A 27,404-nucleotide genomic window follows, 5' to 3' on the forward strand; every position below is an offset into this window, starting at 1 on the left:
GCCTGGAATTAACCCTTTAAACGCCACGATCAAAGTTGATCGCGGCGTCTAAAGTGAAAGTAAAACTATCCCGGCAGCTCAGCGGAGCTGATTGGGAGTATCGCAACATCGTGAGGTCCCAATCAGCTTACTGGATTACAGGAGGGTCCTCACCTGCCTCCTCATTGTCCAATCTGCGATCTACTACTCCATGCCTGCTCATCAGACTGGAGCAGCAGAGCACCAATAACACAGTTCAATGCTATGCTATGGTATAGACCCCTAAGCCCCTCCCAATAAGTTTGAATCACCCCTTTTCCTTTTTTTTTTTCAAATAAAATAATGTAATAAAAAATAATCATATGTGATGCCGCCGCGTGCGTAAATGTCCAAACTATTAAAATATAAGGTTGGCTAGACTGCACGGTCAATGGCGTACACGTAAAAAAAGTACCAAAGTCAAACATTTTTGGTCACTTCATGTACCCTAAAAATATTAATAAAAAGCGACCAAAAAGTCCCATCAAAACAAAAATGGTACCAGTAAAAACTACAGACCACGGTGCAAAAAATAAGCCCTCATATAGTCCCATACGCGGAAAAATAATAGCGGTCAGAAGATGACAATTTTAATCATACTAATTTTGGTGCATGTAGTTATAAATTTTAGTAGAAATAAACCTCCAGAAATTGGGTATCCCTGTAACCGTATATATACCAACAGAATAAAGATAAGGTGTCATTTTTACCGAAAAGTGCACTGCGTAGAAACGGAAGCCCTTTAGCAAAATGGCGTTTTTTTTCTTTTTCATTTCACCCCAACAAATATTCAGTTGTGTCATAAAATAAGTAATGTCATTACAAAGTACAATTTGTGATGCAAAAAACAAGCCCTTATATGGGTCTGTAGGTGCAAACTGAACGCATTATGATTTTTAGAGGATGAGGAGGAAAAAATGGCCATCTGTGGCCGAAAAAAACGTATTTCCTATCGTCAGGATAGGGGATAAGTGTTTGATCGCGGGGGGTCCGAACACTGGGATCTTTTGCACTGGGCCACGGCTCTGCTGCAGCTTTCCCGTGCAGGAGGTGTGGCGGCTGCAGTATGACGCCGCAGCCGTCACTCCTTCTCCATGTAGTTCTATGGGAGAGGCAGCGTTCGACCTCACTAGATTGACGCTACGCACATTAGCGCTCTCACTGAGAACTAAAACGGGGCCCATTCAGGAGATCGCGGGGGTCCCAGAGGTCAGACCCCCCGCGATCAAACACTTATCCCCTATCCTGTGGATAGGGAATAAGTGTAATAACGCTGCAGTTGTCCTTTAAGGGGAAAATTTCCTTAAGGGGTTAAGGGGCAAAACCAGCTTAATATTGGTCATCAATAAACTACACGGCACAATGTAATCCATAGACTGTATATGTAAAGCCTATGATCAGTCGTGCTGATTATTACACATGTTCATCTTTACTATTACATTGTTGCCATTCAGTTTGCTGCCATGTATCATCTTTTGTATTGCAATATAATCACCTTTTACCAATCATCTTTAAGAAAGAAGGTCCTGAAAAGTGAGAATGAGATTTACCCATTCATAGACAATTTCCAATTACGTTATCCCAGCCGTCATGTGTAATAAGGATTTCTTCATATTACTGACTGTACATACGGAGCAATGTTTTTGCACCTGGGACATGCATGAAATCTTATTAGCTGTGCAAACAGGGGCATCATGATAGAACAAGAGAACTGTGGAATCATCATTCTTTCTTTACATGTGAGTATTGCACAACTGTCAAACATAAAGCATATGTGTACCTACAATAATATAATGGAGCTGACTGACATAGGAACACAAGAAGCAGGACGGAGAACACATGCTTTACAGGGAACTGAGCCATACCAGAGAAAGCCTTGGAGATACCAGCAAAAACTGATGGGCAACGATCAAATATTATATTAGATGCTTAGACACATACCGTATATACTCGAGTATAAGCCGACCCGAATATAAGCCGAGGCCCCTAATTTCACCCCAAAAACCCGGGAAAAGTTATTGACTCGACTATAAGCCTAGGGTGGGAAATACTTCATCCCCCCCCATGTCATCATCCAGACCCCCTTCATCAATCCCCCCCTTCATCATCACCGCCTGTCAATCCCTTCTCAGTGGTCTTCAACCTGCGGACCTTCAGATGTTGCAAAACTACAACTCCCAGCATGCCCGGACAGCCATTGGCTGTCCGGGCATGCTGGGAGTTGTAGTTTTGAAACCTCTGGAGGTCCGCAGGTTGAAGACCACTGCAGCCTTCGTCATCATCCAGCTCCCCCTTCCTTTTGTTTTGTACTCGCCTCCCCTCGGCGGGAAGGAAGGGTGAGCTGGTCCGGGCCATTTATGCTGCAGGGAGGATAAGTCGTTGCAGGCTGTCCATTTTCACCAGGGAGGGGGGGGGCCTCTTATCTGCACTTTGGGCCTGCTCCGGACGAGTGACGTTGCCTTGACGACGAAGCACAGGGACGGTGCACATGAACGTCCCTCTGCGTCGTCGTCAAGGCAACATCACTAGTCCAGGGCCGGGCCCGGAGCGGAGAAGAGGCCCCCCGGGTGAAGATAGACAGCCCATAATGACTAACCCTCCCCACCGAAGGGTCCCTGCAGCATAAATGGCCCGGACCAGCTAACCTTTCCTTCCTGCCGAGGGGAGGTGATACAAAACAAAAGGAGGGGGGGGGCTGGATGATAACAAAGGCCGCAGTGGTCTTCAACCTGCGGACCTCCAGATGTTTCAAAACTACAACACCCAGCATGCCCGGGCATGCTGGGAGTTGTAGTTTTGCAACATCTGGAGGTCCGCAGGTTGGAGACCACTGAGAAGGGATTGACAGGCGGAGAGTTCACTCGAGTATAAGCCAAGGGGGGCGTTTTCAGTACGAAAAATCATGCTGAAAACTCGGCTTTTACTCGAGTATATACGGTAATACAATGTAACAGCCCAAAAAAGTGTAAAATAATTTAGAGGAGTTGTAAAATACAGGATAATTGAAAAGAAAAATTATTCCCGTCACAATTCCACAGCTTTCCACAAAATGCATCTACTGTAGTATTGCAACTCAGCTCCATTGTTTAGAATGGCAGAAAGTGTCAACTCTAAAAAACACAACCTGCAGACTGTTGTACTGATTCTAGAAGAAAGCGGCTATGTTTTACAGACATTCATGCTTCAGATAAAGGCTTCTCTAAAGGGAACCTTAAGGGGGATTGATGCATTCCGAAAAATATTAAGGTACATTGACATGAAGTACTGCCCTACAGTTTTCTCAAAGCTCTGGTCAGCTCAGGGGAGAGGACAAGTCTTGTGGTTCCCACTGATTTCAATGGGTGCTCCAGAGCATAACTGTGTAGATAAGAAGTGTTATGTATTTTTTTTTGCGTAGAACCCCGAGTGGGGTTTTGACTTGCAAATCTTAGCAGTTTTAGCCACATGAACATAGCGTAAGACTGAACAGAAGGCATTTACATCACCCACTGTAAAGACTCATCATGGAGGCTGCAGGAATGGAATTATAATCCTCTGCCCTAAAGTAGACCTGTCAGCAGGAAAACAGGGGTTTAAAGGGGAGCTCCGGTGGAAACAAGTAGAAAAACAAATTTTTTCAAATCCACTGGTGCCAGAAAGTTAAAGAGATTTGTAAATTACTTCTATTTCAAAATCTTATTCCTTCCAGTACTTATTAGCTGCTGAATACTACAGAGGAAATTATTTTCTTTTTGGAACACAGAGCTCTCTGCTGTATACTACATAGAAAATTGTGCAGCTCTTTCCAGTCTGACAACAGTGCTCTCTGCTGACATCTCTGTCTGTGTCAGGAACTGTCCAACTTAGAAGCATAAAACCTCTCCTGCTCTGGACAGTTCCTGACATAGACAGCAGAGAGCACTGTGGTCAGACTGGAAAGAACTTAAATGGTGCCAGAAAGTTAAGCAGATTTCTAAATTACTTATATTAAAAATCTTTATCCTTCCAGTACTTATTAGCTGCTGAAGACTACAGAGGAAATTCTTTTCTTTTTGGAACACAGAGCTGTCTGCTGACATCATGGCCACAATGCTCTCTGCAGAGCAGCATATGTTTTCTATGGGGGTTTTCTCCTACTCTGGACAGTTCTTAAAATGGACAGAGAGCACTGTGGTCATGATGTCAGCAGAGAGCTCTGTGTTCCAAAAAGAAAATAATTTCCTCTGTAGTATTCAGCAGCTAATAAGTACTGGAAGGATTAAGATTAATTTACAAATCTGTGTAACTTTCTGGCACCAGTTGATAAAAAAATAAAAATAAAAATAAAATTCCACCGCAGTACCCCTTTAACAAATTTCTTTGTAGTATATCTGTAGTATACAGCAGTTGATAAGTATTGGAAGGGTTAAGATTTGTAAGTGTTTTAAGAGTTCCCCTTTAAATAAGCTACTCACTGGGATTTTAGGCATATATTTTTTTATTTCAATAGCGCTCTGCTTCTGTGAGGATATAGGCTGGACTTACCTGGGCTCTTGTTGGGGTTACCCACTGGGCACTTAAACCTCATTTGGATAATAACAAAAAGGCCTATATCTTAAGATGGAGAGGAATACTGAAATAAAACAGATATGCCTGGAATTACAAAGAGTTGCCCTATGTAGCTATGGGCGTACTTATACTTAATGTGGACATGTCAGCAGGAACACATTTGTATAAATACACATATAGTCATAACTCTTTAGAGAATTACTTGCCAGGGCCTTCAGATTACAGAAAAAGCACTTTCTCTCCCTGCTCTGTTTCGCATAACCAGGAAGGCCTCACACTGGCCTCCCAGACACAGAGCAAGGAGAGAAGCACGTGGCAGGGCACTTCTCTCCCCGCTCATTCTTGTAATTGGATCTGACCACTCAGACCCTGACCGATAAACAATTTTGACAAGTCAAGTTTTCTTTGTTTTTCTTTATTGACAAATACATTTTAATATATCCAAATAAAACAATAAAACAATGTTAAAAGCAGTTAAAAGCATTTACAAGGTACATCTCAAGTAAAACATATACAGTGGTCCCTATAGTTACAAAATGAATTGGTTCCAGGCTGACCAATCTATGTTATAACCATTGTACGTTAAGATCATAAATCTATGGAAACCTGGTAATTGGTTCTGAACCCCTCCACAATGTCATCAAAAAATAGGAAAAAGTGAGAATTAAAGGTGTATTCCAGGAAAAAAACTTTTTATATATCAACTGGCTCCAGAAAGTTAAACAGATTTGTAAATTACTTGTATAAAAAAATCTTACTCCTTCCAATAATTATCAGCTGCTGAAGTTGAGTTGTTCTTTTCTGTCTAGCAACAGTGCTCTCTGCTGACATCTCTGCTTGTCTCGGGAACTGCACAGAGTAGAAGAGATTTGCTATGGGGATTTGCTTCTACTATGGACAGTTCCTGAGACACGTGTCATCAGAGAGCACTTAGACAGAAAGGAACAACTCAACTTCAGCAGCTCAAAAATACTGAAAGGGTTAAGATTTCTTAATAGAAGTAATTTACAAATCTGTTTAACTCTCTGGAGCCAGTTGATACATAAACAAAAGTTTTTTCCTGGATAACCCCTTTAAAGAAAACTAAGTAGATAACTAACACAGATAAAGCAAGTCCTAACAGGCTCAGAGGAAAGTACAATGTATGAGATGGGGTTCAAAGACCACCATAGAGATTTTTTGTGTTATTCTCCCGCCCTGCACTAAGTATGACCAAGTTTTTCTATCCCATTTTTCTTCTGCAGATAATTCTACTTGGTTTAAGTTCAGTGTCTAGTGAATGGTGAGTGCACGACAGCTCCCGCCTGATGACAATGACATCAAGTCAGCAAAATCTGAACACTGCTCTGCTGCGCCTCCCCCCTCCCCTCCTCCTGCTTGACACATTTTTAGCTTCATCTTATATATCTCATTCAAAACACTTCCCTCCTGCCAGTGCTGCAAAGGGCCCGGCATGCCACCTGTCATTCCGACAGATGTGTGTAACAATGCTCTTTTCACACAGCCCAGCCACCAACTCCAATGCACGGCCCCTCCAACTATCCAATAAGGGTTTGGGATTTTTTTTAAGTACTTCTCCTATATAAAGTGTAGGTTTACACACTTATGAAGCGAATGGAGGCAGACGTGATACAATATCTTCTAAAACTAACAATAACAGATTTGGCCAAGATCAGGAAAACAATTGCATGCAAAGATTATTTTGCCACTTATTAGGATAAGGGGAATATCTAGGCCAGTGTTTCCCAACAGGGTGCCTCCAGCAGTTGCAAAAATACAACTACCAGCATGCCTGGACAGTCTTTGGCCACTGATTGGTTGAATACAAATATAAAGACCAGTGTTTACCAATCAGGGTGCCTCAAGGGGTTTTGCAAACTACAACTCCCAGCATACCCGGACAGCCTTTGGCCACTGATTGGAAAAGACCAGTATTTCACAACCAGGGTGTCTCTAGCGGTTGCAAAACCACAACACCCAGCATGCCTGGACAGCCTTTGGCCAATGATTAGCATAATGGGAATAAGGGATCGACCGATATCGATTTTTTAGGGCTGATACTGATAATCTGTGGAGGTTAGGGCCGATAGCCGATAACTTATACCGATATTCCGGTATAAGTTATCAGCTATTTATACCCCACCCCATACACCGCTGCAGATCATTGATTTAAAGGGGGCACTTTAAATGAATGAATTGCAGTGGCTTTTGCGCTGCAATAGGCCGCCGCCACCCACTTTTCTCCCCCTGCCTGTCCGAGGGTCCTCCTGAGTCCTATCACCGCCACCGCGACCGCACCCCCCACCGCACCTCGTCGCACCCCCCACCGCCCCGCCCCGGCCCCATTGCCTCCCCCATCCCCGGTTTCATAATTACCTGTTCCCGGGGCCCGGGGTCCACTCTACATCTGGCTCCTGCGGCGTCCTCCTGAGCTGTCACTGTGCGCACTGACGGTGACATCGAATTGAGGACATCACTCGTCATTGCGCATAGCGTAACGCAGGACGCAGCAGGAGCCAGAAGTAGCGTGGACCCCGGCCCCCCGGAACAGGTAATTATAAAACCGGGGATGGGGGTGGCAATGGTTGCGGTGGGTGGGTCGGTGGTTGGTGCGGTCACGGTGAGGTGGGTGGTGCGGTGCGGTGGGGGCGGTACGCGGGGCGGGGCATTATCGGATTATCGGCAAGGTAATTGCCGATACCGATAACGCCCAAAATCGTGAATATCAGCCGATAATATCAGCCAAACCGATAATCGGTCGATCACTAATGGGAATATCTAGAGCAGTGTTTCCCAACCATGGTGTCTCCAGCAGTTGCAAAACTACAACTCCCAGCATGTCCAGACAGCCTTTGGCCTTGATTGTAATAATGGAAATATCTAGGCCAGTGTTTCCCAACAAGGGTGCCTCCAGCAGTTGCACAACTACAACTCCCAGCATGTCCAGACAGCCTTTGGCCATTGATTGTAATAATGGAAATATCTAGGCCAATGTTTCCCAACAAGGGTGCCTCCAGCTTTTGCAAAATTACAACTCCCAGCATGCTGGGAGTTGTAGTTTTGCAAGCGCTGGAGGCGCCCTGGTTGGGAAACATTGATCTAGACAGACAGATTCAGACAGCTCTCACTTTTTCAATAGCTGAGTACAAAATGACAGCATTAAAACAATGGCCAGTAAAAGTATTAACAGAGATGAAGACGATAATGGAGAGATCTGCAGAATCCATCACTATTCTGGTACGAGCACTGCATCAGATGCCATTAAGCATGACGGTGTGAATACATATTCCTGTAATGTTCCAAAGGTTAAGAGATGAAGCAGTAATCATAAAATCAGCGGCTGTTTGCTCCCAGCCCTGACATCAATCACAGGCTGCAGCCGACAAGCTCCTCAATGCTACCGAAAGATTGGTTACAAGGAACGAAGGAGAAGCTGGCACAGTAATGAACAGAAGCAACTCTAGACTGGCAGTTCTCCAACACACACACCCCCCCCCCCCCCCCCCATTACCCACTGTAGGAAGGCCCATACTGCCATTTACTGACATGCATTTAATTATTTTGGAGCAGTTTTTGAAGTTTTTGAAATAAAATAAAACAAAAGAGCCCTGCGCATCGAAAACTTGCATCGAAAAGATCCCAGTATCAAAAACTACCATCAAAAAGAAGCACAGTGACCAAACGGAAGAAGTCCGGAACTACAAAAGTATTTTTGCTACTATTCCTAAAGCCGGCCCCCCACCACACTAAGCAATCAGAGGAAAAGGGCCTCGGTAAGAGATGAACAAGAACCCAGTGGTAACTCTGGCTGAGCTCCAAATATCCTATGTGCAGATGGGAGAAACTTCCAGAAGGTCAATTATCACTGCAGCACTCTACAATCCGGGCTTTATGTAGCAGGAAAGGAGTCTCTGCTAAGTAAGGCTGCATTTACACCTAATTTTTTTACATACGGGTGCCAGATCCGGCTGGGGGAGGGGAAAAACGGGCGCCCCCGTACCCCAGACGGATCAGCCCGTGACTCCATTTACTTTAATGAGCCGACCGGAGTCAAACCCCTGTCGGCTCAGTTTTGACCCGTATCCGGTTTTGGACTGGACCTAAAACCGTAGTATACTACGGTTTTAGGTCCGGTCAGGAAACCGCATACGGGTCAAAACTGAACTTATCCCTTATCCACAGGATAGGGTATGAGCAGCTGATCGTGGGGGGTTTGACAGCTGGGTCCCCGCAATCTGTGGCATGGGACCTGGCAGTCAGTGAGGAGCACATGCTGAAGCTGGCACATTCTTTTTTCATTTATATGGGTTTTAGGAACTGTCCAGAACAGCATATGTTTTCTATGGGGATTTTCTCTGGACAGTTCTTGAAATGGACAGAGGTGTTAGCAGAGAGCACTGTGGTCATGATGCCAGCAGAGAGCTCTGTGTTTAAAAAAGAAAAGAATTTCCTCTGTAGTATTCAGCAGCTAATAAGTACTGGAAGGATTGAGATTTTTTTTAAATAGAAGTAACTTAGAAATCTGTTTAACTTTCTGGCACCAGTTGATAAAAAAAAAAAAAAATGGGAATACCCCTTTAAGAAGACTGGAGGCTATAATCGCTGCCATAGGGGCAGCTGAGAAAAGGGTCTGAATACTTATGTCACTGTTTTTCCTTTTCTATAAATTATCAAAGATTTCTAACGTTCCGCCTTTACTTTGTCATTATGGAGTATTGGCTGCAGAATTAGGAGGGAAAACTTGAACTATTTTTTTTTTCTATTTTAGCACAATGTCACAACATAACATAATGTAATAAAAAAAATATAAGTGAAAGGGTGTTAAAGGGGTACTCCAATGAAAAACTTTATTTTTTTTTTTTTTTAAATCAACTGGTGGCAGAAAGTTAAACAGATTTGTAAATTACTTCTATTAAAAAATCTTAATCCTTCCTGTACTTCTTAGCTACTGAATGTGGAAATTCTTTTCCGTTTGAAACACAGAGCTGTCTACTGACATCATGAGCACAGTGCTCTCTGCTGACATCTCTGTCCATTTTAGGAACTGTCCAGAGTAAAAGGAAATCCCCATAGCAAACATATGCTGTTCTGGACCGTTTCTAAAATGGACAGAGATGTCAGCAGAGAGCACTGTGCTCATGATGTCAGCAGACAGCTCTGTGTTTTAAACGGAAAAGAATTTCCACATTCAGTAGCTAATAAGTACAGGAAGGATTAAGATTTTTTAATAGATTTAATTTACAAATCTGTTTAACTTTCTGGCACCAGTTGATTTAATTTTCACCGGGGTACCCCTTTAACACTTTCCAAATGCACTGTAGATGGTTGGCCAATCCTGACAAATTGGGATGACTTCCTTGTAGTAGATACAGGGGTAGGCATTGCCAAACAAATGGAAATAATCAACTAGTCAGGGGTAAAGGATTTTGCCCGAGAAACTCCCTTTATATTTTCCCTATCAGGGTATGTGGATGCCACTGATCGTATCAACTAGAGATGAGCGAACTTACAGTAAATTCAATTCGTCACGAACTTCTCGGTTCGACAGTTGATGACTTTTCCTGCATAAATTAGTTCAGCTTTCAGGTGCTCCCGTGGGCTGGAAAAGGTGGATACAGTCCTAGGAGACTCTTTCCTAGGAATGTATCCACCTTTTCCAGCCCACCGGAGCACCGGAAGGCTGAACTAATTTACGCAGGATAAGTCATCAACTACCGAGCCGAGAAGTTTGTGACGAATCGAATTTACTGTAAGTTCGCTCATCTCTAGTATCAACAACTTGCGAGGCTCCTATTATCCAAAGAAGGTTACTTCTAAAAAGAAAATTCTATAACGAAATTCTATGTACATCTCAAAAGACATCCATATTGTTCCAACCTCTCCCCCCCTGCTGTGATTGCTAATGTATGGGAAAAAAAAATGAGAATGCATGAAAGAGGGTTGAGCTTAGGCCACTTATTAGACCAGTCAAGCTAAACCAGTGGTCTCTTAACTGTGGTCCTCCAGCTGTTGCAAAACAACAACTCCCAGCATGCCCGGACAGCCGTTGGCTGTCCGGGCATGCTGGGAGTTGTTGTTTTGCAACAGCTGGAGGTCAACAGTTTGGCGCTATAAAGAAGACCACAGAATGTCTTCTCTCATATTTCTACAAAATTATTATGCAAACTAGCTCTGCTCCAGAAGGAAGAAAACCATCTGTATAGGTAGCGACCCATAAAAAGAGCCTTGAAGCATGATCCAGCATATTAGCTAAATGAGACGCAAACCCACAAACAGCTGTCTATGAGAATACTTTAATATAAGCAGAGAAATTAAATCTCCTGGGACCCAATACAAAACCAGTAACTGATCCCTTATGTGCCATTTACAATAATGGTGTCTTCTTACATGGCAGAGGGGCTATTTGCCCTTCAAGCAACATGGCCTGGATGGGACTGCTACCTATCTGCCCCAGAATATACAGATATGTGCTTTAGGGACCTTATTAAGCCTAAGGCTGGGTTCCCACAACGTTTTCTCCCATACGGGAGCGCATACGGCAGGGGAGAGCTAAAACCTCGCGTATGTAATTCATTTCAATGAGCCGGCCGGAGTGAAACGTTCGGACCGGTCGGCTCATTTTTGCGCCGTATGCGCTTTTACAACCGGACCTCAAACCGTGGTTGACCACAGTTTTCACTGTTTTCTCACTCCGGCCGGCTCATTGAAATTAATTACATATGGGAGCGCATACGAAGGCATACGGGAGCGCGAGGTTTTAGCTCCCCCTTGCCGTATGCGCTCCTGGATGGGAGAAAACGTAGTGGGAACCCAGCCTTAGGCTGCCAGGTCTGCCATGACTGCACTCCAACTACACCTCCCAGAGATAGGTATTGTCACAGAGTGTACGAACTACTAAAATTAAAACACCAAAAATGAGAAAAAAATTCTAAATGCTAGAACTATTGGTCACCTCATCTCCCCAAAAACATGGAATAAAAAGTGACTAAAAAGATTTATGTAAACCAAAATGGCATAAATAAAAATATAGTATACCCCTTAAAAAACGAGCCGACGCAAACATACACACACCTGGTGGCCCAGTACAGGATGGTGTTTCCCCGTGCCTTCCTGCCCTGTTAGGCAGTGTCCCCGGCAGTCGTTTCCCCCATGTACATATGTTGTGTAATATAAAGTGTGTTGTGTCTTTAATAAATTTGCCATGTGATTGTTACTCAGGAGGTACTAGTGACCAGCGGAACTCAAAGGTGACCTATGGGCTCCCTGTTAGTCTCCCCCATATAAACCCTGGGTGGGGCTAGCCTCAATCTTTTTCTCTTTCAGCTTTGCTCTTGTTCCTGAGGTCCAGTTCAGTCAAGACATCTCATAGTGTGTGTCCAGAGAGTGGAGGCCTCCAGTCCAGTCCTGCAGCCACAAGTTAAGTCCTGCAAACAGTCAAATTTGCAAGTAAGCTAAAGTCACAGTCCTGTCAGTCAAATCAAGTCATCTGTCTATCTAGCGTGGCCTGCACTAAGTTCTGCTGTCTACTACAAGTCCCAGCAATCCTGCGAGGTCTCTGTCACTGGTCACTTCCTTGGGCCCTGGCTATACTGCATAGACGGTAACAACTGTCTACCCTCAGTAAAGCTACTGTTGTCCGTAACTTGGCGTCAGTGTCTTCATTGCCTCCGTGCCTAGCCCAGGATCCAGCGGTATACCTTCGAGTGGTTAAGGCTAAACCACACCCTGACATCACAAACACAAGGGGTTAATATCATCTGCCCCTAGGGTAACAACATCTGCCCTGCAACTCATCACACCCCCCACGCCACACAACACACACACAAACAGCTCCATATATAGAAACAAAAAAAGGCATAAATCTTTGGTATCGCTGAAATCGTTCTGACCCACAGGATAAAGATAAAGGGTACTCCCAAGGTAAGGTGTCCCTAATAAAATAGAAACCTTTACTCAACTCTCGTGCACCTCAGTGCCTCTGGTATCGCTGCTTCAGTCCCTGATGCGATCCTCTTCCTGGTGTTAAGAACTGTCCAGAGTAGGAGAAAATCCCCATAGCAAACATATGCTGCTCTGGACCGTTCCTAAAATGGACAGATATGTCAGCAGAGAGCACTGTGGTCGTGATTCAGCAAAGAGCACTGTGTTCCAAAAAGAAAAGAATTTCCTCTGTAGTATTCAGTTGCTAATAAGTACTGGAAGGATTAAGATTTTTTATTAGAAGTTATTCACAAATCTGTTTAACTTTCTGGCACCAGTTGATTCAAAAAAAATATATAAGTTTTCCACCGGAGAACCCCTTTAAAATTCATGTAGCTCTGCCAACAGGAAAATTAAAAAAGCTACGGCTCTTAGAAGGTGCGGAAGAGGAAACAAACAAAAAAAAAAAAGAAAAACAAAAGGCTGTGACTCCAAGACAAATAGATACTTTTTGTTTTGCTCATCAAATATTTTTCTGTATGGTTTAGATGTATTTGTATATATGGCAGACAATTTTTCAAGCTTAAAGGCCAGTTTTTTTTTAAATAGAATTTAAATATGATTTAGTAAATCGCATAGGATGGATGACTCTGGGATACAGTTGGATATTGCTGATCCTACACAAAGAGGTTTATTGTATTTGCCAAGCAAACATCAATTCTTGACACAAACCTAATAGATACATTGTAGTATTAATCATCAGCAGTTACTGGATATCGGACACAGAGCTCCAGGACTCTCAGTAATGGCCAATTGTTGACTGCAGACTTTAATCTAGATGTTATGTCATCCCCATCTATCACCTCCTTAAATGAGCGGCCAGAACACTACAGCAAATGATCCCATTTTTTATACTTTATAGCACCAATGGTGTCTACGGAGATACAGAAGCTATTGCTCATTAAGCTTTGCATCAAGTAAAAGCAACATATCCATTGAACAAATTATCCTCCCCTGCTATGTTAAATGGCGAGATTACAGACATTAAATAAACAAAACAAAAAACTAAGTTAACTGCATCTTTTTTCTTATAAATTTTAACTTACAAGAAAGAGATCAATGTATGAGTGCATCATATATGGGTGCATGTATACAATTCCGTCTAGTCATGATTTATTGCTGCAGTTGCCACAGAACTGCATTGGGACGCCAGGGTTTTGTTGTGATCTATTGGGAGATGCAGTAATGTGGTACCACTCTACAAGTGTACCCTAAAAAGTAAAAGTGTCCTTTTTTTCGATAATTTGCCATTTTTGTCCTAGGATCAGCAGAAGACAGCATATGGAGTTATATTTGCTATACCTTATCGCTCTAGGCCTGAGACAATGAAACCTTCATATGGTATAGGGTGGTCAGCCAAGGTTTGGCCATATTTTATTATGATGACATAATTTAAAAATCACTTCTACCTAGCTATAACTTATTTTAGACAACATGAACACCAGGGGTATACCTAGAGGTGAGAGTTGGCATGTGTCCTTGGTATAAAAGTGGGTGCCAACCAGCCTCTCTGCCCTAGATACAAAGCTAGGTTAGTAGACTGAATCCTACATACCAGATAAAGCAAAGTCTAAAGTCAATACTGCTGCAAAACATCTACTTTAGGAGGACTTTGCAACTTTTAGCAAAATATTAAAATCATTAAGTATCGCACATTTCTTATTACATTTTAATTAACTATAGAACAAAGATGTCCAGCGCAGGTAAGAGGTACCTGAATTCTTCATTGCGGAAACTTAGCACATGGATGACAAAGACACAAGTGACACATTTCGGCCCTAGAGTCGGGTCTTAGTCATACTAAGGCCCAACTCTAGGGCCGAAACACATCACTCGTGTCTTTGTTATCCATGTGCTGAAGTTTCCGCAATAAAGAATTCCGTTACCGCTTACCTGCGCTGGACATCTCTTTGTTCTATATTCTATATTGAAGGCGCTGCCCACGCCAGTCCAAGCTCTACAGGTTTGGGGAGCGAGCTGGACATTCTCTCTGCTTGCTAATTTTAATTAACTCAATTTATTTTAGAGGTTTAGCATAGAGCAGTGACTCTCTCAGACTGATCAACCGATCAACAGTCCCTTATCTTAGGTTATTTCATCCCTTACTGACCTTGGGTTCACTAGAAAAGAAGCTGGATATATCATGTACTTTTTCAGCAGAGTCTTTAGCGTTTCAGGCCCCATTCACACTACAGATATTCCATGCTGATACCACCTTGCAGCAGCCTCCCATTCATTTTAATGGGAATTCCACTGCTCATTTCACAAGTTCTGCAACAAAACTTCTGACCAGGAACATGTTCAATCTTCCCACGGAATCTGCCAGAGAAGTGCCAATTGTCAATGGGATGGCGGCAAACTCAGCAAGGAAATTCTTGGTGAATTTCCTCAGTGGGAAGGTACATTTGATGAAATATTTGTGCTTTCTTTGAAAGAGATTTAAAGTAGTTGTCTGGAAGAGGGAAGGGTGGACATCAACGTGTATGGTCCTCTATAAGGGGGCGTTCACACGCTAGTAACTAGCAGCGGGTTTCCGCTGCGGGAAACCCACTGCAAGTTACGCTACCATTCATTTGAATGGGTCCACGGACAGTCCACAAATCTGACACTATTGCGGACTGTCTGTGGACCCATTTAAATCAATGGTAGCGTAACTCGCAGCAGGATTCCCGCAGTGGGAAACCCACTGCTAGTAATAGTGTGTGAACGCACCCTAAGAAACCATCTGTATAGCCAGAGCAGATAGTCTTTAACAAAGCACAGTTCTTGCTCCAATGGGTTTGGCCTATTCATGCATCATATGGTCAGCTATTCATCTGAAGGTCTAGCATATACAGTGATCCCTCAACTTACAATGGCCTCAACATACAATAGTTTCAACATACGATGGTCTTTTCTGGACCATTGTAAGTTGAAATCAGATTCAACATACAATGTACAGACAGTCCAGATCTGTGAAACGTGTCAATGGCTGGAAGAACTGACCAATCAGAGTGGGCATTTTACTGGTAAAACCCCTGTATTACTGAAGCGCATGCACTGACTGATATCTGGTAGCGCCCCCTACAGTACAGGGAGGTATTACATGTTCTGTACTCTTTACCTGTACCAGGGTTAGCTGCTCCTTTGGACATCAGGTGAGGGCGGCTCCATGTTACTCTTTTAGGACATTGCATATACTGTACAGGACCCCGAAGAAGCTTCTGTCCTCATCATAGACCAGTGTTTCCCAAGCAGGGTGCCCCCAGCTGTTGCAAAACTACAACTCCCAGCATGCCCGGATAGCCTTTGGCTGTCCGGGCATGCTGGGAAATGTAGTTTTGCAACAGCTGGAGGCTCCCTGCTTGGGAAACACTGACATAGACAGTGATTTACAGCTCCCAGCAGATCTTTCTTACTTTTCTATGTAAGGATTTGCTTTATCTATATTAGTTATCTACTTATTTTTCTTTAATCTTCACCTTTTCCTATTTTTGGATGTCATTTTGGTGGCTTTAGAACCAATTACCAAGTTTCCATAGAGTTCTGGTCTCAACAAACAATGGTCGTCCTGGAACCAATTAATATTGTAACTTGAGGGACCACTGTAATACTTCAAATATAGGCCAGTAAGGTTTTTCCCCTGTCAAAATATCCAAATTCGGGATGGATGAGGCTATACATTTCTAAAAATATTGTTTTATAACACAGATTGTCAGAGATACAAATGTGACGTAACAGGACTTGTAAAGTCTGAAGAGTCATAAGGCTGCATCCCCATCCACATTGAGCTGTTCAGCATTAGAAAAAAATCGGGACCCCATAGAGTTGTCCAGTGCAATGGTCCTTTTTTCATTTTACCCATTACATCATATTTGTCTTCTCTTATTCTCCTGGAGAACCTGTCCAGGGAACAGAGACAGTACAACAATCTTTGTGTGACAGTCCACCTCACTGTCAAGAACGTATCGCTAAAGTGTGAAGTTTCTGTAATCAAATCAAATTCCACAATGGGAAACATAGCAATTTTATCTAATGGGACTGAAATAACTCACATCGCCGTCGCCATGCCGATAGCACAGGCTTGACAGCTTTCATTTTTATTCAAGTGAAATTACTTAGAGGCTGAATTCAGCTGGGTGGCTGAAGGAGGAGAATACATTGACAATGACTTATTTTTCTACCCTGTCCATAGAGAAGGGGAAAAGAAGTAATATGCCTGGGCTGTCACACACAATTACCGAGTCCCGAATAGCATTCCCTCACAATGGAGGAGGTTAGAAAAGATCAATTTAAAGGGGTACTCCGCCCCTGGCATCTTATCCCCTATCCAAAGGATAGGGGATAAGATGTTACATCGCCGTGGTCCCGCTGCTGGGGACCCCGGGGATCGTTGCTGCGGCACCCCGCCATCATTACTGCACAGAGCGAGTTCGCTCTGTGCGTAATGACGGGCGATACAGGGGCCGGAGCAGTGGGACGTCGTGGCTCCGCCCCTCATGACATCACGGCCCGTCCCCTTAATGCAAGTCTATGGCAGGGGGCGTGAGGACCGCCACGCCCCCTCCCATAGACTTGTATTGACGGGGGCGGGCCGTGATGTCACGAGGGGCGGACCTGTGACGTAACGATGCTCCGGCCCCTGTATTGCCCGTCATTACGTGCAGAGCGATCATCTCACTCTGCGCAGTAATGATAGCGGGGTGCCGCAGCAGCGATCCCCGGGGTCCCCAGCAGCGGGACCGCAGCCATCTAACATCTTATCCCCTATCCTTTGGATAGGGGATAAGATGTCTAGGGGCGGAGTACCCCTTTAAAGCTTAGGCCATCATGGGGAGAGTTCTATGTATCGCCTAGACAGGACCACAAAAAGAGAAATTTCTGAACATTAAAGGGGTACTCCGCTACTCAGCATTTGGAACAAACTGTTCAGAACGCTGGAGTCTGCGCCGGGAGCTCGAGACGTCATAGCCCCGCCCCATCAGGATGTCACCCCCCTGCCCCCTCAATGCAAGTCTATGGGAGGGGGAGTGACGGATGTCACGCCCCCTCCCATAGACTCGCATTGAGGGGTGGGGCATGACATCACACCCCATCCCATAGGCTTGCATTGAGGGGGCAGGGCATGATGTCGTGAGGGGGTGGGGCTATGACATCACGATCTCCCAGCGCCGGCTCCAGCGTTCGGAACAGTTTCTTCCAAACGCTGAGCAGCGGAGTACCCCTTTAACCTTTGTCAATTCATACAATGCATGCAAATGTTACACCCAGAAAATTCCCAGAATGTTTCCTGGGAACTATGAGTATAATCAGAAAGGCAAATGTGTATAGATAAAATCTCTTAATAGATATCTATATCTATTCACCTGTCTACATTAATCCATCTTTCAATCTCAACTTAGAATTTTTCTAGAACAATTTTATAATTTCTTCCCCTTTAGATCTGTTTATACCCCTCTCTTTATCTAGATCTTTCTATCAGGATAGTCACACAAATACTATACACAACAACCATAGTGTTTGCTGATGCCACAAAGGCTCGATCAGCTTTTTGTTTCCTCCATGCCCTGCTCTGGCTATGAATGTTTGACAGCTATTTACTGCAATGGAAACCTTATGTTTTATCTAATGTTTGAATAGATATAATAGTTTATCAATTCTTGTGTGGTCTGCTGCAGCTACTTTTGTAGGTTTAAAGGGGTACTCCGGTAGAAAACTTTTTTTTTTCTCAACTGGTGCCAGAAAGTTTAACAGATTTGTAAATTACTTCTATTAAAAAAATCTTAATCCTTCCAGTACTTATGAGCTGCTGAATACTTTTTGGAACACAGAGCTCTCTGCTGACATCATGACCACAGTGCTCTCTGCTGACATCTCTGTCCATTTTAAGAACTGTCCAGAGTAGGAGAAAATCTGCATTGAAAACATATGCTGCTCTGGACAGTTCCTAAAAATGGACAGAGATGTCCAGAGAGAGCACTGTGGTCATGATGTCAGCAGAGAGCACTGTGGTCATGATGTCAGCAGAGAGCACTGTGTTCCAAGAAGAAAATAATTTCCTCTGTAGTATTCAGCAGCCAATAAGTACTGGAAGGATTAAGATTTTTTTTAATAGAAATAATTTACAAATCTGTTTAACTTTCTGGCACCAGTTGATTTAAAAAAAAAATGTTTTCCACCGGAGTACTCCTTTAATACATCCTGTCTATTGGTGGCCGCATATACTAAACATGCTTCATTCTGTACACCTACGGTTACTAGTGGTGCATACACCCCCAATATAGGCAAAAAAAGTAAAAGAAACTAGGTTGCACTCACCGGATAGTAGGTAAAAAATGTTAAGCTTTATTAGTTTGTTTATAATCTGCCCAGGAGGCAGTGAGGATAGTCCGGGATCAGCCGAAACTGACAGACTGGCGGAGAGGCTAGCCTGATACCAGACTCTCTCCACCGCCCCCTGGGCAAATTATAAACAAACTAATAGGGGGAGATTTATCAAAACCTGTGCAAAGGAAAAGTTGCCCATAGCAACCAATCAGATTGCTTGTTTCATTTTGCAGAGACCTTGTTAAAAATGAAAGAAGCGAGCTGATTGGTTGCTATGGGCAACTGAGCAACTTTTTCCTTTGGACAGGTTTTGAAAAATCTCCCCCATAAAGCCTAACAGTTTTTACTAGAGATGAGCGAACTTACAGTAAATTCGATTCGTCACAAACTTCTCGGCTCGGCAGTTGATGACTTATCCTGCATAAATGAGTTCAGCTTTCAAGTGCTCTGGTGGGCTGGAAAAGGTGGATACAGTCCTAGGAAAGAGTCTCCTAGGACTGTATCCACCTTTTCCAGCCCACGGGAGCACCTGAAAGCTGAACTAATTTATGCAGGAAAAGTCATCAACTGCCGAGCCGAGAAGTTCGTGACGAATCAAATTTACTGTAAGTTCGCTCATCTCTAGTTTTTACCTAGTATCAGGTGAGTACAACCTACTTTCATATACGTGCTTTGTTTACCTGGATGCACTTTAATAGGTTTGCACTCCTGCAAGGTCCATGTTTGCCCTGTATACCCCGGACCCCGTGCTAAATATTGGCTAATAGTTTTTTGTAATCGTGCCTGCCCAAGCTTCTCCTAGCCTAGTACCCCCAATAGAGGCTTTTAGTTCTTACAGTGTACAGTAGGTTTTGTAATGTTTACATAAGTATACATTTGAGGAATTCCTCGTATTGCTTTACAAGGTAGAGTTACCCCAAAATGCAGCAAATGCAGCCATACCATGAGCCGAAAACATTTTACAGCAGGCTGTAGGTATGTAAGGAATATGCTTAGATAATAGGAGCTTGTAAGGAAATTCATATTTATGCATAATGTTTAGTTTATCCAAATACCCTCCAGACCTGAAAATGTATTAACTGTTTATAGAGCTAAATTAAGATGATAGGTTTTAGGATCATATGTCTTATAGGAGATCTTTAAAGGGGTATTCTGAAAAACCTTTTTTTAAATATCAACTGGCTCCAGAAGGTTAAACAGATTTGTAAATTACTTCTATTAAAAAAAATCTTAATCCTTTCAATGATTATCAGCTGCTGAAGTTGAGTTGTTGTTTTCTGTCTGGCAACAGTGCTCACTGCTGACATCTCTGCTTGTCCCGGGAACTGCACAGAGTAGAAGAGGTTTGCTATGGGGATTTGCTTCTAAACTGGGCGGTTCCCGAGACAGGTGTCATCAGAGAGCACTTAGACAGAAAAGAACAACTCAACTTCAGCAGCTCATGAGTACTGAAAGGATTAAGATTTTTTTAATAGAATTCATTTACAAATCTGTTTAACTTTCTGGAGCCAGTTGATATATATAAAAAAAAGGTTTTTCCTGGATAACCCCTTTAAGACAATCTTGTAGTAGATGGGGTAGGTATGGGGGGGGGGGGGTGGCAGTGTGGGCAGTCAAGGAATGAAAACCCAAGAGCAAATATAAACCACACAATAGTATAGACAATATTCCATATTATGTGGACTCTTTAAAGGAAATGAATAACTATTTTTTTTTTTTTTTAAATACTTAGAGATACTGTTTTTTTTTTTTTTTTTTTCTGTTTCTTTAATTTTCCAATTGTAGGTTGTCTGTCATTTATTTTCTTGTACCCAATCATTGGGGCAGCCATCTTGGCTGTCAATAGCATTTAGACATATACCTTACCGGAGGCACATTGACCATAGGAACCTGCAGCCTGCAGGCCCCTTGACTTCTATGGAAGAGTGTTCTAGGCATTCTCTGTGCTGTTCAGTGGTCACTTCTTTGCAGGGAGGGGGATGGGGCGAGCTGTTGGATCCTGTGTTATCTGTCTCTAGCTTTATAATAATAGAAGTCATACCTATTATTGTAATCCTGTCTTCTCCACAGAACAGGAAGTTTCTGTCTATTATATGCGGCTTGAGGGTAACAGTAAAAACTGCAATATTTTGAAGCCCCCTGAGGAAGGAACGAAACAGTGGCTGTAGGGGTTCAGTGACGTACTGGCAAATAACCATGGGTGAGTGCACATAGCATCCCAGATTGCTGGGCTTGGTGTAGCTAGACGTGTATGCTATTCCAGGCACGTGATGCTATAGACCAGTGGTCTTCAACCTGCGGACCTCCAGATATTGCAAAACTACAACTCCCAGCATGCCCAGACTGCCTAAGCATGCTGGAAGTTGTAGTTCGGCAACATCTGATCCTTCAGATATTGCCGAACTACAACTTCCAGCATGCCTGGGCAGTCTGGGCATGCTGGGAGTTGTAGTGTTGCAACAACTGGAGGCACACTAGTTGGGAAACATTGTCCGTTTCCTACCTCAGTGCCTCCAGCTGTTGCAATTGTTGCAAAACTATAACTCCCAGCATGCATGCTGGGAGTTGTAGTTTTGCAACAGCTGGAGGCACACTGGTTTGGAAACACTAAGTTTGGTTGCAAAACACTTGAAAGTTTATTACTTAACTTAGTGTTTCCAAACCAGTGTGCCTCCAGCTGTTGCAAAACTACAACTCCCAGCATGCACGGACAGCCAAAGGGCATGCTCGGAGTTTGCAACAGCTGGATGTTTGCCCCCTCCCCCCAATGTGAATGTACAGGGTACACTCACATGGGCGGAGGTTTACAGTGAGTGCTGCAAGTTTGAGATGGTGCAAATTTTGCGCTGCAGCTCAAACTCCCAGCGGCAAACTTGCTGTGAACCTCTGCCCATGTGACTGTACCCTAAAAACACTACACTACACTAACACTAACCTAAAATAAAAAGTAAAAAACACTACATATACACATACCCCTACACAGCCCCCCCCCTCCCCCCAAAAAAATGAAAAACGTCTGGTACGCTACTGTTTCCAAAACGGAGCTTCCAGCTGTTGCAAAATAATAACTCCCAGTATTGCCGGACAGCCATTGACTGTCCAGGCATGCTGGGAGTTTTGCAACAGCTGGAGGCACCCTGTTTGGGAATCATTGGCATAGAATACCCCTATGTCCACCCCTATGCAAATCCCTAATTCAGGCCTCAAATGCGCATGGCGCTCTCTCACTTTGGAGCCCTGTCGTATTTCAGGGCAACAGTTTTGGGACACATATGGGGTATCGCCGTACTCGGGAGAAATTGCCTTACAAATTTTGGGGGGCTTTTTCTTCTTTAACCCCTTATGAAAAGGTGAAGTTGGGGTCTACACCAGCATGTTAGTGTAAAAAAAAAATTTTTTTACACTGACATGCTGGTGTTGCCCTATACTTTTCATTTTCACAAGAGGTAAAAGGGAAAAAAGACCCTCTAAATTTGTAATGCAATTTCTCCTGAGTACGGAGATACCCCACACGTGGGCGCATAGTGCTCTGGGGGCGCACAACAAGGCCCAGAAGGGAGAGTGCACCATGTACATTTGAGGCGATTTGCACAGGGGTGGCTGATTGTTACAGCAGTTCTGACAAACGAAAAACAATAAATATCCATATGTGACCCCATTTTGGAAACTACACCCCTCACGGAATGTAATAAGGGGTGCAGTGAGCATTTACACCCCACTGGTGTATGACAGATTTTTGGAACAGTGGTCTGTGAAAATGAAAAATAAAATTTTTGATTTGCACAGTCCACCGTTTCAAATATCTGTCAAACGCCAGTGGGGTGTAAATGCTCACTGCACCCCTTATTAAATTCCATGAGGGGTATAGTTTCCAAAATGGGGTCACATGTGGGGGGGGGGTCCACTGTTCTGGCACCATAGGGGCTTCCTAAATGGGACATGCCCCCCAAAAACCCTTTCAGAAAAACTCACTCTCCAAAATCCCATTGTCGCTCCTTATCTTCTGAGCCCTCTACTGCGCCCGCCGAACACTTTACATATGCATATGAGGTATTTCCTTACTCGAGAGAAATTGGGTTACAAATTTTAGGGTGATTTCTCTCCTTTTACCCCTTGTAAAAATTCAAAAATTGGGTCTACAAGAATATGCGAGTGTAAAAAATGAAGATTTTGAATTTTCTCCTTCACTTTGCTGCTATTCCTGTGAAACACCTAAAGGGTTAAAACACTTACTGAATGTCATTTTGAATACTTTGGGGGGTGCAGTTTTTATAATGGGGTCATTTATGGTGTATTTCTAATATGAAGACCCTTAAAATCCACTTCCAACCTGAACTGGGCCCTAAAAAATTACGATTTTGAAAATCTTGAGAAAAATTGGAAAATTGCTGCGGAACTTTGAAGCCCTCTGGTGTCTTCCAAAAGTAAAAACTTGTCAATTTTTTTATGCAAACACAAAGTAGACATATTGTATATGTGAATCAATATGTAATTTATTTGGAATATCCATTTTCCTTTCAAGCAAAGACTTTCAAAGTTAGAAAAATGCTACATTTTCAAAATTTTCATGACATTTTTTGATTTTTTACCAAGAAAGGATGCAAATATCAGTGACATTTTACCAATAACATAAAGTTGAATATGTCACGAAAAAACTATCTCGGAATCAGAAAGATAAGTGAAAGCATTCCAGAGTTATTAATGTTTAAAGTGACAGTGGTCAGATTTTCAAAAAATGCTCAGGTCCTGAAGGTGAAAATGGGCTGGGTCATGAAGGGGTTAAGGGGTATTCCTGGCAAAAACTTTTTTTATATATCAACTGGCTCCAGAAAGTTAAACAGATTTGTAAATTACTTCTATTAAAAAATCTTAATCCTTCCAATAGTTATTAGCTTCTGAAGTTTTCTGTCTAACTGCTCAATGATGATGTCACGTCCCGGGAGCTGTGCATGATGGGAGAATATCCCTTGCATGATGGGAAAATATCCCCATAGAAACTGCACAGCTCCCGGGACGTGATTCATCAGAAAGCAGTTAGACAGAAAACAGCAACTCAACTTCAGAACCTAATAACTATTGGAAGGATTAAGATTTTTTAATAGAAGTAATTTACAAATCTGTTTAACTTTCCGGAGCCAGTTGATATATAAAAAAAAGTTTTTGCCTGGAATACCCCTTTAACAATGTTCTTAACTATGGAAGGCTATTGAGCATAGGCATTCTTACAAAATTCCCAGACCCCATAATTAAATATTTAAAGGTGTAAAATGCTTTGCTTATTTATTTGGCCAGAAACACAAATCATATACAGTAAGTAATTGTTCCACCACAACCTTCCTGTCTTGAGGCTTTTATCAGCATTTACAATTCAATATGCAAAGTCTAAGTCACTGAACCACAGGTTATTAGAAGCCACTTTTCACCTCGGCTTGAAGTCTTGGAGAGAAGTGGAACAGTCCTGTTAAGTGTACATGCTAATTTTATGCTTATTAATTTGGCTCTTGAGTAAAAAGCCTTCCAGAGGTAATCTCTAAAATGTAATAGCAGAAAACAGTGTAAGTGTTCCATGCATTACATTACTAATTGTACAAGTGGCCATAATGAAACTTTCTGCACCTTATGCCTCTAAAGTGTCTAGTAACTCTTAATGCCCCTTTTAAAAGGACATATATATAATGTCTACTGCCATAGCCATACAAGATAAGACCCCAGTAAGAAATAATGGTGGCCTAGAGAACATTAAACTGGGTATTATAAATTAAAACCAGGCAACAATGGAATTTAAAATGCAAAATTCACATTTAAAAACGGGAAGTCTACTTTTAGTTATTAGCTCATGGAAAACTTCAATATGCTGGGAGGTCAGTAAGCTATAACTATATACATACCATAGAGGTCGCTCATGTTGCTACTATGAGGCTTTTAAGAAGAGGAGACCTAGTTCTGCTTTCGTTTGATTTCCTCTTTTTGTAGTAATAGGGAAAATAGTAGAAAAATGAACCGATCCTGGCGCTGGTACTCTGGATATAAGAAGGACTTGAAATCCAATGGTGTTCCTTTAAATGGTTTTTATTTTACAAACACATATGCAACACATTTCTGGTCCGAAATGGACCCTTCGTCAGGCAAGGTGTGTCCTGACACACCTTGCCTGACGAAGGGTCCGTTTTGGACCAGAAACACATTGCGTATGTGTTTGTAAAATAAAAACCATTTAAAGGAACACCATTGGATTTCAAGTCCTTCTTATATCCAGAGTACCAGCGCCAGGATCGGTTCATCTTTCTACTATTTTCCCTATTGCCTTGAACTGGAACAGCAAGGCTTCTACCAGAGGACCGAGGCTGCCGGTCTGGAGACATATTGATTAAAGAACGCTATCTGAGGTGTTGCGCTCTGAGTGGAACTGAACTCGGTGAGTTTAACTTTAATTCTACTTTAAACTGAACTGTAACGTCCTTCACTAGGGGCGCAAATTCCCCTTCTCTCCTTTTTTCCATTTTTCTTTTTGTAGTAAGACTCCCCTCTTCATAAGAACTGCATTGTTTACAAAAAGGAGGTAAAAATCTGGTACAAAGATTGTTATGGATAAAAAAAAAATCTGGAGCAAAAATAAGGGGACCCATTTTGATAATTTTTGAGGTTCCTCTCTTTATGTTTAACACTGCTGTCCTCCAATCAGTGCTCACTGTAAATGAGTCCCACTAATATCCCCCTCAACCAGACTGCTGAAGCGCTGAACATAACCTTGGTCTCCACCTTTCCCGGCCATAGGAATCTGGTGGATACTTGTATGAAATTGCTACTGTTTCACTTTTAAGGAGGGCATTAAGCAATCAACTACTGTCAGGTCATGACTAATGGTTGGATTGGTGGGAATCCAAGCTTATTTGCGTTTCAACACCAATCTACAAGGTCTTTAAATCTCCAAGCTTATGTTGGCAACAATGCCAAAGACTGGATAGGGCTTGCCATGGCCAGATTCTACTTTTGTACTATTTTACAGTCAGTTTGCAGTAGCACGTAAACATTTAATCTTTAGGGACTATGAAGAATATGCAAGTTTATAAATAGTGGAAGAACCTTTTCTGGGTCACAATCACTTCACAACAACAAGGTTAACTCCCAACCAGTGAACACTATGGTAACATGGCTCAAAGTAAATTATCATCAAAGACCCCCAAATATTTCATTAGTCCAAAATTACCATCAACAATTCAATTCGTTAACCATCACTTTGGACAGTTTAAGACTAAGTTACAGCTATTCAAAGGTTGAAAAAACTACTGTAGGCAAATATTTTGCTCTCTTCTATTAAAAAAGGTATATTCCACTTATAACTAGGTTCTGATGGGAAGAAAGAAAAGGGCTTTGATGGGATTCTGAAACAAAGGGGCCTTAGCAGAGGGCCTAAACCTCCTTGTGCACTGTTGGAAATGTCTACCACCAAAAACTTCAGACATTATGTACAATTTAAATTTAGGGTTGGGGGTGCTACAGATCAATGAGGCTGTTTATTTCTAAGCACTAACACAAATCTGCACTAACAAACCCAAAACAGAAGCCATGAAAAACTAAGAATATAAAAGTAATAGAAATACACAGTCTTTACAAGGATCATGAAAAGTATTTTCATCACTTTCTGGCTTTATTTACAGGACAAGACCTATAAAATACCCTCCTACAGGTCTACTAATGAATCCATTGGTGTAAAAGAGCCTGAGGCAACAAAGGGGGATGAGGCTCCCCAACAAGAGCTAAACAGAAACTTAATAGACAGCGTGCTATTTGCATAGATTTATTGCAATGGGAAGGAACATACACAACATGTCTCTTGGCAAACATGCTTTACATCTCAAATTAGCAAGTCAAAAGATCTGCTTCTGTGCGAGCACCATATAATGACAAATAAACGCTGGCACCCGATCAATAAGTCAATGCTGCAATCTGTAATAGGATTAAAATAGAAGTGCAGTATCAAACATTACAATGTGATATTTTTTAAGAATGCAAAAAAAAAAACCTTCAAACAGATTTATTGTTTCCAGGATTATTAGTTAGTTGGTGGCCTCTCGACTGTTCATATTCAGTTTGTCTAAACAAACCAAGACAGGACTCAGTATTCTGAAATGTGTCTGTCTAATGATATAGTGTTACTTATTGTCTAGAAAGCACAGGTTAATGTGAAGAAAACCAATTTGTAGGATGGATCAATAGGTAGGAAAATAGTGATTAAGAGTTTAATAAAACTAGTATGGTTACGGTGGTAAAAAAAAAAAATAGGCACAGTAAGCATGCAGTTACATAAACAAGTTACCCTTTACACCATTTATTATGTGTTTTAGACACTTTTGCTTGGCACTCCATAAGGAGGTGTGGCCTAGGAGGAAGTAGATAGAAAGGGCATGGCTTTTAAAAAGGGGCTTGGTCTTAGAGCAACTTTAGGGCAGATTTTTGGTGCAGATTTTTAGGCCAACTAATAACTGGTCTAAACTTAGACTAGACTGTTTATGGGGGAGATTTATCTAAGCCTGTGTAGAGAAAGAGTGGTGCAGTTGTCCATAACAACCAAT

General features: G+C 42.4%; 1 protein-coding gene and 1 long non-coding RNA gene across 9 annotated transcripts in view; one reads left to right on the forward strand and one right to left on the reverse strand.

Annotated features, from left to right (window-relative positions):
* MAGI1 (membrane associated guanylate kinase, WW and PDZ domain containing 1) overlaps positions 1-27,404 on the reverse strand; it is a 550,433-nt gene that overhangs the window by 177,530 nt on the left and 345,499 nt on the right. The window lies entirely within an intron of this gene.
* On the forward strand, positions 16,097-26,859 carry LOC130275916 (uncharacterized). Of its 2 annotated transcripts, none has more exons than XR_008844952.1 (3): positions 16,097-16,133; positions 20,902-21,031; positions 26,490-26,859. It is a non-coding gene; the product is annotated as an uncharacterized LOC130275916 (long non-coding RNA). The 2 variants fall into 2 exon arrangements; XR_008844953.1 differs by lacking the exon at positions 16,097-16,133 and adding an exon at positions 16,618-16,714.

This window comes from Hyla sarda, chromosome 6 (genome assembly GCF_029499605.1).
Source record: "Hyla sarda isolate aHylSar1 chromosome 6, aHylSar1.hap1, whole genome shotgun sequence".
Classification (NCBI taxonomy): Eukaryota; Metazoa; Chordata; class Amphibia; order Anura; family Hylidae; genus Hyla; species Hyla sarda.